This window comes from Tiliqua scincoides, chromosome 1, assembly GCF_035046505.1.
Source record: "Tiliqua scincoides isolate rTilSci1 chromosome 1, rTilSci1.hap2, whole genome shotgun sequence".
Classification (NCBI taxonomy): domain Eukaryota; kingdom Metazoa; phylum Chordata; class Lepidosauria; order Squamata; family Scincidae; genus Tiliqua; species Tiliqua scincoides.
In genome coordinates, this window is record NC_089821.1 from 113,666,722 (window position 1) to 113,677,110 (window position 10,389).

At 45.2% G+C, this 10,389-nt stretch overlaps 1 pseudogene; it reads left to right on the plus strand.

The window, feature by feature from the left end:
* Positions 1–256: 256 nt before the first annotated feature.
* On the plus strand, positions 257–373 carry LOC136637364 (5S ribosomal RNA; annotated as a pseudogene).
* The last annotated feature ends 10,016 nt before the right edge of the window (positions 374–10,389 follow it).

Here is a 10,389-nt window from a genome sequence, read left to right on the forward strand (position 1 = left end):
AGGCATATTACCCATGTACCTGCAAATAATGACACCACCCTGCAGCTTTGCGTTTAAACCAGGCCACTTTATTTAACTTTTTACAAACTTGCAGCAGATAATTCAATTCCCTTGCCCACAAGTATGCGGAGTCTAGGTTAGGAAAAACAGTCACAGCCATCTACCTCCCCTGTGTTTCTCTAGGGCTAACCATCTGACTCCATGCCAAACTCAGTCACCTGACTGAGCTGGCCTTTCGCAGTCACCCCAAAGGGATGACTGCGACTGTTACCCTGCACATGCCCAATCTCGTCTGATCTTGGAAGCTAAGCAGGGTCAGGCCTGGTTAGTACTTGGATGGGAGACGGCTTGGGAATACCGGGCGCTGTAGGCTTATACCATAGTCTTTCGAGACTGAAGGTTGCCAACCAAGCCAACCAAAGGGACAAGGAAGCTGAAAACAGTTCAGCCTGCAGGACGAACTTTGCCAAGCCTTGCTAGTTCAGTCAAGGGGCTTGCCAGCCTGCCTCATTGAGCTGGTCAGGCATCATCGGAGTGGCCCTTGTTCCCCCCTTGACCTTGCTGCCTCAGATGGACACCAGGATGGGCCCTTCCTACCCCACCCCTCATGTATCTCGCTAGGTGACCAGTGACTATTAAAGAATCTAGGAAAAGAGCAACCCATCCAAGTTCGTTTGGGGTAGGCAAAAAAAAACTATTATCCCCAGCCAATTGTAATAACAGCAAAAAATCCATACCTGGCCCCAGAAACAGTGACCAGCTAATTTCAGACTGAACTTAAAGGAAGGGAGGGCAGGTTGAAGGCGCAAGCAGCAATGAGCTCAGTCAGAAGCCCACACACCTGACGGAGCTCTGGCCCTGCCCCCTTGAGGCTCAGCAGCCAATGGACAAACAAGTCACAGTCCGGCTGCATAAGGCAGGGTGGGGCAATGAACCATTAGCGTGGAGAGCACTACAGGCTTTTTTAATTTTTAAAAATAAAGGACAGCTAAAAGAACCATAAAACTATAATTCTTACATTGTTACAAAATTAATAAACATTGTTCCACAAATTCAGAAATGAAGTCCAATAACCCATGGATTGAATGGGACCTTAGAAGGCACTGCCATTCATGGAAGGGGGACATGATTCATGCTTAGTCTCCCTCCATCTGCAGCCATCCACATCATGTTCCTAAGTAGCTGGGTTCTCCAATTCTCCAAATCAGCATTTCAGAGTGCAGGGGATTTAGCCTAACTTCAGTACCAATGCATCAAAAAGAAAAGAAAAGAAATAAAGAAAAAAAACATTTACTTTTCAGTGTTCCTAGAAATAAGAATACTGTACTATAGCTTCAGTTCATTCAAATCAGCTGAGTTGGATGAAAGCCACGAGCATGCAAATAGCTGCTTCTGCTATAATATTAGCAGCTTTGTTGCCTGGAACATTTATATTTTATCTTGTATACTCGTCCCATAAGAAAAAGAAGATTATAGCTTGCAAAATTACTTATTGTTTTGTTTACTCGATCAAAACCTTTAATAGGATAACATCTGCTTTACTAAAACCTTGCATTCCGAAAACTTCAACTTGACCTTATTTTGGTGATTTTTCCGTAAAGCACAGAGAAAAGAAATCAGCACAACACTGCCAAGTGAATTAATATTTTAATTAAAATTTTTATCATCGAAAAATATTGAATGCTTATTGCTGATTCTCAACATGTTTAAAAGATGGGGTTTGATTACGTTTGTTATTGCAGCTGATGAGAAGCTGGTTCTAATAGAAAACCAGAAGTCTTAATTACTACTTTCTATTTCCTCTGATCATCTTCCATGAGATGAACATCACATGGAAAATAATATTTTAAAATAATGAAACATCTCATTTCACAACATATTGTTACTGATTTCGTTGAATTGCTTTTGCATTCCGAACACCTGTCAAATTCAAGCACTAAAAACACTAGGAAAATACAAAATATGAGTTTAGGATTGCAGATGTCTTCAGGTTTGCAGACTTGTTAAGCTGGAACAGCTGCCACTGGGTTACTAAAAAATCTACTACTCAAGGGCTATGCTTACAGAATGGGGTGGCTGGGCTTCTAGGATCTACTTCACAATTTACCAACCAAACAAGGGCCCAAATGACTACTCTGATGCCACCACTGACTAGACAATGTGAACAATGACCTTATCAAAAGCAATTCGTTAATGCTTTATATGTAAGTCCTGAGGAAGCTATTAGCACAAGGGGAGCCATGGTAGCAATTTTTTGACTTGAAATTTTACACTTCAAGTTAGTTGTGTCAGCACTCTTAGAGGGCAATCCAAAATGGTGCTTGAACCTGTGCAGCTGCCCCTGTGCTTGCTCAGAGTGTTACAAACATGCTGTAAGGAAAAATAATTTTCTGCCCCAGCCTTGCTTTGCAGTATCTTGCACCAGGTAGTCTTCTAAGGCAGAAGTGAAGTGGGCGGAAGATAAATTTAGATCCACTGGGTGATTTACAATAGATAGGCATGGGTTTAAAAAAAAAAAATCCTAATTGTTTAACAACAGTGATAACAAAAAAGATTGCAGTCAACTTCTGTATCTCTAAGCCTCAGTTCCTTGGCTGTAAGATGGGATATATTTCTCCTTACACCAATCCTCCAACCTGCCTTATGGAGATTCTTGTATCTGTGCCAGCTATATAGTTGGCACAAACCCAGGAATCTGGGTTGCCTGGGAATGGGGTCAGGATACAGTGGAGGAAGCCTCCACCCAATCCACCCCAATCTGCCTTCCCCGTGTCCCCAAACGCTCCCTCTCCATCTTCCCTCCACCCTCCCCATGCCCCTGTGCTGGTTGGCTTGCTCCACCTGCTCCAGCCAGTGCACCCTGCACCCTACCTGCTCCAGCCAGTGTTGCTCACGGATGTAGTGCTGGTGGGCTGGTGCAGGCTTTTGGGCTGGCACTTCCAGCTCACAAATTGCCAAAGATGTTCTCTGCCACTTCAGTAGCTGTGGCCCAGAGAAGGACCTGCTAGCAAAGCTGTCAGTTCCAGTTGCCAAGGCAGGTGAACAGTAGCACATGGCTACTCAGAAGAATATGGCAGTGGATGTAAATGCAACACAAAGGTCTGCAAGCCATTCAAATAGAGAGGAATTAGCTGCTGAGTGCATGGAACAGGTACAGTTGCTGGGCAATGCTTATGGAAAGCTGCTCTTTCCAAGCTGCCATTAATTTTTCTGCTGTGCAGCTCTCACTGTTGTTAGTGGGTGAGCAACTCAAGGAATGGTAGTCCCCTGTGTTACGCTTCCAACCGCCTCATAACGAGATTATACATGAATTACATAACCATGATTGCAGCCTCAGTAACAAGTTCAAACCTCTTCTGCTATGATTCAGCTATTAGGGCTCCAGGTCAACGTTTTTCCATCAACCTGAACATGACAATATGCGAGGGAGTGTAAGAGAACACTCCATTTCCTTCCTCTTCATTAACCTCCCATTTGAAAACGAGTGTGCAGCTTTCCTCAGCCGCTGTCAGAAAGCGACGCTTCCCTTGTGGGGCACCCATTTAGTGGCCGCGGAACTCATCAACTGCAGTAAATCTGCACCTACAGAAGCAAAGTTTTCCTTTGTCAGAGTCTCTGCTGCAAAATGGATGCTTTATCCACTAATGACAGCTAGCAGCAGGGGCAGAAGGAACTGGCAGAGATGCTTTAATAAAACCACGTAGGTGGTCATAGGAGAGAAAAATTACTGGCGCTCGGTAGCAGGTTTTATCTCCTCACGTCAGAGCTCAATTCCCCCCGTCACCAAACATTATGTAACAAGTAAAGCAGAACTGCTAACCACATTATAAAGTGCCATCATAAGCAGGAGGGCAGGTTCTTCCTTCAGTTGACTGAGAATGTGCTAAAAGTGTAGAGTGGCTCACTTTGAACTGCAAAAATGCAGCCATCCATTTTTGTTTGATATCAGAAACTTCCCTGGATGAAGTGCACTAAAGCAACAGCATATCAGAAACATAGGCATAATCCAGCCCCCTTGACAAGGCATATGGCCGACAACTTCCAGAAGTCACTGTGCATGCCACATAACTCCAGAGGTAAGTCCCATAATGCCACTAGCATCTGCATTCAGTCCCTGGAACAACATGCATGGACGACATAGAGAGACTGAAAAGAAGGGCAAAAAACCTCTCTCTTTTTAATACTAGAACTCCAAGTTATTCGGTGAAATTGATTGGGAGGAGTTCTTAGAAAGACAAAACTAAGTTCCACATAATGCATAATTAATTTTTAATTGGAGTAACTGGGATTAATTAACACAAAGCCGGAAGTGGCTCCACTTTGGATCATTTAAGAAAAGAGGAATTAGACAACACATAGAACAGGATGATCCAGTATGCAACCCACAAGGCCCTTTTAGGCAGCCCTCAAAAGTCCCACTACAGCCATCACAAGCTGCCACCTCCTGCTTCAGCAGCTTTTTAAAAAAATCTCCCTGCCACACCATTCCAGCATCTCCTTTGGAGAAGAAGAAACCAGAACAGAGGAGCAGGGAGATTGAAAAGTCCCACCACTCCCACTGCCACCTCTGCCTACTGCCGCCTAAGCCTTCTGAGTTTCTTAGAGGCTCAGAACCTGGGAATGATTGGCATTGACGTCATAACATCACTGCCAATTACTTCCACATCTGCACAATTGGGGGGCAACACCAGGGTCGTGTGCCCCCCCCAACTGTCAGAAGTTGGACTGCCCTGACATAGAGGATCATTTTGTCAATGGCTGTTTGCCGTAACTGATAAACTGAACCTAATCATGGTGTGCAAAGGCAGTCTATCTGTCATCAATCCAGTGATGGAAACAAGTAATAAAAGAAGGATAACATACCTTGAAGATGGGTGCTTGAGACTGGAAGAGGATTCAACCTGGAGTTCCTTTGGACTTACACTTAGATCAGCTAGTCAAGGAGCCCACCAGAGGACAGGTGACTCTGGATTTAATTTTGTGCGGTACGCAGGACCTGGTTAGAGTTGTAAACGTTACTGAGCCATTGGGGAACAGTGATCATGCTGCGATCCGTTTTGACGTGCACGTTGGGGGAAGAATACCAGGCAAATCTCTAACAAAAACCCTTGACTTCCGACGGGCGGACTTCCCTCAAATGAGGAGGCTGGTTAGAAGGAGGTTGAAAGGGAGGGTAAAAAGAGTCCAGTCTCTCCAGAGTGCATGGAGGCTGCTTAAAACAACAGTAATAGAGGCCCAGCAGAGGTGTATACCGCAAAGAAAGAAGGGTTCCACTAAATCCAGGAGAGTGCCCGCATGGCTAACCAGCCAAGTTAGAGAGGCTGTGAAGGGCAAGGAAGCTTCCTTCCGTAAATGGAAGTCTTGCCCTGATGAAGAGAATAAAAAGGAACATAAACTGTGGCAAAAGAAATGTAAGAAGGTGATAGGGGAGGCCAAGCGAGACTATGAGGAACGCATGGCCAGCAACATTAAGGGGAATAATAAAAGCTTCTTCAAATATGTTAGAAGCAGGAAACCCGCCAGAGAAGCGGTTGGCCCTCTGGATGGTGAGGGAGGGAAAGGGGAGATAAAAGGAGACTTAGAGATGGCAGAGAAATTAAATGAGTTCTTTGCATCTGTCTTCACGGCAGAAGACCTCGGGCAGATACCGCTGCCCGAACGGCCCCTCCTAACCGAGGAGTTAAGTCAGATAGAGGTTAAAAGAGAAGATGTTTCAGACCTCATTGATAAATTAAAGATCAATAAGTCACCGGGCCCTGATGGCATACACCCAAGGGTTATTAAGGAATTGAAGAATGAAGTTGCAGATCTCTTGACTAAGGTATGCAACTTGTCCCTCAAAACGGCCACGGTACCAGAAGATTGGAGGATAGCAAATGTCACGCCTATTTTTAAAAAGGGAAAGAGGGGGGACCCGGGAAACTATAGGCCGGTCAGCCTAACATCCATACCGGGTAAGATGGTGGAATGCCTCATCAAAGATAGGATCTCAAAACACATAGATGAACAGGCCTTGCTGAGGGAGAGTCAGCATGGCTTCTGTAAGGGTAAGTCTTGCCTCACAAACCTTATAGAATTCTTTGAAAAGGTCAACAGGCATGTGGATGCGGGAGAACCCGTGGACATTATATATCTGGACTTTCAGAAGGCATTTGACACGGTCCCTCACCAAAGGCTACTGAAAAAACTCCACAGTCAGGGAATTAGAGGACAGGTCCTCTCGTGGATTGAGAACTGGTTGGAGGCCAGGAAGCAGAGAGTGGGTGTCAATGGGCAATTTTCACAATGGAGAGAGGTGAAAAGCGGTGTGCCCCAAGGATCTGTCCTGGGACCGGTGCTTTTCAACCTCTTCATAAATGACCTGGAGACAGGGTTGAGCAGTGAAGTGGCTAAGTTTGCAGACGACACCAAACTTTTCCGAGTGGTAAAGACCAGAAGTGATTGTGAGGAGCTCCAGAAGGATCTCTCCAGACTGGCAGAATGGGCAGCAAAATGGCAGATGCGCTTCAATGTCAGTAAGTGTAAAGTCATGCACATTGGGGCAAAAAATCAAAACTTTCGATATAGGCTGATGGGTTCTGAGCTGTCTGTGACAGATCAGGAGAGAGATCTTGGGGTGGTGGTGGACAGGTCGATGAAAGTGTCGACCCAATGTGCGGCGGCAGTGAAGAAGGCCAATTCTATGCTTGGGATCATTAGGAAGGGTATTGAGAACAAAACGGCTAATATTATAATGCCGTTGTACAAATCGATGGTAAGGCCACACCTGGAGTATTGTGTCCAGTTCTGGTCGCCGCATCTCAAAAAAGACATAGTGGAAATGGAAAAGGTGCAAAAGAGAGCGACTAAGCTGATTACGGGGCTGGGGCACCTTCCTTATGAGGAAAGGCTACGGCGTTTGGGCCTCTTCAGCCTAGAAAAGAGACGCTTGAGGGGGGACATGATTGAGACATACAAAATTATGCAGGGGATGGACAGAGTAGATAGGGAGATGCTCTTTACACTCTCACATAATACCAGAACCAGGGGACATCCACTAAAATTGAGTGTTGGGCGGGTTAGGACAGACAAAAGAAAATATTTCTTTACTCAGCGTGTGGTCAGTCTGTGGAACTCCTTGCCACAGGATGTGGTGCTGGCGTCTAGCCTAGACGCCTTTAAAAGGGGATTGGACGAGTTTCTGGAGGAAAAATCCATTATGGGGTACAAGCCATGATGTGTATGCGCAACCTCCTGATTTTAGGAATGGGTTAAGTCAGAATGCCAGATGTAGGGGAGAGCACCAGGACGAGGTCTCTTGTTATCTGGTGTGCTCCCTGGGGCATTTGGTGGGCCGCTGTGAGATACAGGAAGCTGGACTAGATGGGCCTATGGCCTGATCCAGTGGGGCTGTTCTTATGTTCTTATGTTCTTACACAAAGTTGAAAGGATGATACTGACCACATCCACCCCCCTCCTCCAGTCTGTTGCATGTTGGGGTGGGGGGGGGGGAGCTGGCAATCCTGTCATTGTATGAGGTTCCAAAGGAAGGTTGGAAGGGAGGCAGCACTACTGACTCACCTGATCGGCTTTCCTCATGAGTCATGCAGCTGCAATGACTAGTCACCTAGAATAGCCACAAAAAAACCACTTTAAAGGGTGCTTCAGTCTAGTTAGAGATGGGAAAGAGATTAGAAAGATGGTAATGTTCCCTTATAGAAGAATGTGTGTTCTAAGATAACCTATGACAAGAGAAGAATGAGTTACTTTTGTCCAGCTTCCCTTCAGTATTTAGGCTTCAATCCCACTGGGTTTTGCACTGCAGTACTAGCATTCCGGCAGTGCAAGGCCCTTCACAAAAGCAAGGCTGCTGTTGAGTGCTTCTGGGCTGCTGCTGCAGATGGGCAGCAGAAATGCAGTCACAGCTTCCAAATTCACAGCCACTGCTGGTAAGTTGGTGCAGAGGCAAGTTGTGGCGGGGGAGTTTCAGGGCAGGGAGGGGGAGAACAGAAGCAATGTTGGAGGGGTGGATCCTGGCAGCAGCAACTTACACCAGGATTCTATCCTCTCTTTCCCATGTCATCCCACCCCTATTCTCTCCTTGGACTTGCGCCAGCAAAATGGGTGGCATAGGTCAAAATAAACCCATAGACAATGTTTTTTTACTTACCAAATATTTTTACTTACCTCCTGCTGGCTATCTGATGACCCACCACCACAACTGAATATGGTGCGTGATCTGTCACTGGCACCAACAAAGGGGGATAGGATTGGGCAGTTAGTTCTTCAGAGGTATGACCCAGCAGTGGGCCTGCCTTGGTTGCAGTGACATCATCCTGCTAAACTTGTTGTTCATGAAGTTATTTGTGTGGACTGAGTTGCAACACATGGTTTGGTGGCATGTTGACCAAACATTCCTGTTGGTAACTTAACACTCAGTGAATTACTAATTACATATCTGATGACTGTGGAAGCTGTTTCATGCCTTTCTAGCAGTAATTGCAAGGAAGCAAACAGAGTGTGAACTGATCTGTGCGGGAAGCCAGTTCACAAGGAAAGCTTTAGGCTGTTTGAAGCAACCACAAAATGGTGGCCTTTTATGAAAAGTAGTCTTTAATCTGACTGTAAACAGCTTTTCACAAAAAAGTTTGTTCCATTGATTCAAGTCCTGCAAAGCTGTTTTCAGAGGAGAAGACTCACATTATGATGGTTTCCCTTACAGACTTCTGTACCTATTTAGCATAGAAAGACAGACTTAAGGCCTAATCATATCCAACTTTCCAGCACCAATGCAGCCACAATGCAGCCCTGAGGAAAGGGGACAAATGTTCCCATATCTTGAGGAGGCCTCTGTGACTGTCTTCCCAACATTTGATGGAGTGCACGTCCCATTGGCACAGCTGCACCAGCACTGGAAAATTTGATAGGATTGGGCCCTTAAGCAGCTACTGGGAATAGCAGGCCAACATTACTGTGGTATGGCCTATATAAAACATCAGGAGGCCCCTTCCCTATATATAAATTTTTTTCTGTGAAGCACACAGTTCCGATTACTGTTGAAGGTAGGGTGAATAGTGGGTAAACAGAGCTGCATCTGCAGTTCCCACACATGTAGTTTCTGATGGAGCTTAGTGCTTCCTTATCTTTTATTGGGGGGCTTCAGCTGTTTATCCTCTGCAAATGTCAGAAATTGATCCTCTGAGGAAAAAGTTTTGGGAAACTCTCTCGGGGAAAGAAGGCAGAGTTCATGTTCATTTTGTTACAGCTCGGTTGCTAACCTGATTCATGAAGAGTTATCATTTTCTTTTGGATAAACTTCAGGATTTTATGCATTTACTGGGTTGAATGACCCTTTATGAAATTCAAAATGAGCAAAATCACACTGAAGGAAAAAGGACCAACCCCCCACCCCAATTTCTATAGGATTGGCTGGTTGGAGCCATAGAAACTGTAATTACAGCCTTTTTATTTCAGAACAAAATATCAAAAGGAGATACAAGATGTTTATATGAACTTTGTTGGCTTCTATCCCATTTTTGCAGAACATTTAGTCAATTTCATCCTGGAGATTATTAAGAGAGCGAGAGACATTCATGGTGTTTTTGGCTTCTTCCCAACAAACAGAACTGCTATCGAGGAGACGTCTTCATAGAATGCATTAGAAATATCCAGCGTATGCATTCCGGGTGTCAAACAGGCAGAAGAGTGGAGAAGGACATGCAGCAGGGGAAACGCTACCTTTTCTCTGCGAGGTCATGAGTGACAAGTCAAAGGAGATGCAGTAGCATTGTCAATTATCCTCAACCACATTTTGGAGAAAAATGTTTCTCCAAAAAGCCTAGTTAGGAAATTGCAAAACGCCTCGCAGGGCTCAAAATTAGCAACAAAGTGAGGGGAAGCTGTGGGGCAATCACAAGACACTCAGGCTATAGTCTGAGGAGGAGAGGGGTGTATAAACAATTTGAAACACAGTGATCCTGAGCATAACGAAGTGAACGCTTAGAGGGCACAGTACGGCTTTCAGTTTTGTCTCAAGCACTGACCAAAGCCTTTAATATCCACATCAACTGTAAGGCCAAACAGGTTGTAGAACCTGAACGAGAAAGTAAGGGTTAGTTGGTGGCTTGAGCTAAGAAGACCGAGCTTGTGGCAGCTTGGCTTAAGCTACAATCCTATACACACTTTCCAGTGAGTAAGCCCTACTGAAAACAGTGGGACTGCTGGGTAGACATGCAAAGGATTGTGGTGTTCCCTTCTTTAATAGATTGTGGCTGCAATCCTATGCATGCTTTCCTGGGAGTCAGCCCCATTGAACTCAATGGGACTTACTTCTGAGTAGACAAGATTGGCCCGTGTATCTCCTGTGTGGAAGCCTATCAGGCAGCTGCATGCATTTCTTAGCCATATAGA